Here is a 1117-nt window from a genome sequence, read left to right as displayed (position 1 = left end):
GAGTTGGCGGTGCTCCCGGACATTAGTTCAGCATAAACTATTGTGGGGGGGTTTTCTGCAGAGAAGCAAAAGGAAGACTGTTTTAGTGTCTCTCTGGGGCACACTTTGTATAAATGAACTTACAGATGTGATTAGAATATGTAGTACACTTTGAGCGTAAGAATAAAACTTAACTTTTATTGCTCTAAACAGACGAAAATGTTGCTGTATATTACCGCAACAGTAATTAAAAAAGTATTAAATAACAATGTGACGATATGTTACTCACTTATTGTAAGGTAGGTGGCAGAAAGTTTGTCTGCACACCCACTGTATTTTAAGTGAGTATTGATATTTGACGTTAATCAAAGCAAAAGTTTGAAATCTCTTGTTTTCTCTATCAACTTATGAATTGTTGTACATAAGTGTATTCATAAGAGAGAAACAAGAAACCCGGCTTTTGCAACTCCGGACTCCTTCTATAAGAGTCAGCATAGGCACGTATACTGCAATAAATATATGAAATGTTGGTTACTGATTGTTCCTGGGTACATCACCGGAAGGTGAGTTCCTTGATACTACAGTACCCAGCATTTCCAGAGGGTCACCCTTTCTGGTACTAACCAGGCCCAATGCTGCTTTGCTTCCAAGATCAGATGAGATCTTGGCATGTCCAGCATGGTATGACTGTAGAAAGTCAGGTCAACACCCACCAGCATATAGGGATACCCAATGGAGAACCAAATTCTTGAATAAATTTAAACACAATTGAATTGCGGATCCAAGAGTGCTTACACGAGGAAGCAAGCAAAGTGTGGAAGGAATAGTGATTAAATTTCCTTCAGTCTATCCTGATGGTATATCATATTACTCATAAATGAGAATCAAATCCAAAGGCGGATTTCACTTAGGCAGTGGTGTAAATAAACATCAGAACATATCTTAAACTGAGTCTTCATCAGTGATTATCATATACTGTCTCTGAGGCATAGAAAGGCCCAGAAACACCAGAGAGGTTTACAGTGAGAATTCGACACAAGCAAATTGTGATAATACCATAAATAGTACTAGTATCCCTATTAGCTGAGGTATATCAGAATCTAGACGACACAATTGAAGGTCTGACCTAAGTACAAGT

The 1117-nt window shown here is 38.3% G+C and overlaps 1 pseudogene; it reads right to left on the bottom strand.

The window, feature by feature from the left end:
* Window positions 1–554: 554 nt before the first annotated feature.
* Window positions 555–674, bottom strand: LOC134929982 (5S ribosomal RNA; annotated as a pseudogene).
* Window positions 675–1117: the final 443 nt, after the last annotated feature.

This window comes from Pseudophryne corroboree, chromosome 5 (genome assembly GCF_028390025.1).
Source record: "Pseudophryne corroboree isolate aPseCor3 chromosome 5, aPseCor3.hap2, whole genome shotgun sequence".
Lineage (NCBI taxonomy): Eukaryota > Metazoa > Chordata > Amphibia > Anura > Myobatrachidae > Pseudophryne > Pseudophryne corroboree.
The sequence above is the reverse complement of the archived record's forward strand: the minus strand, read 5'-3'. Positions and strand labels throughout refer to the sequence as shown.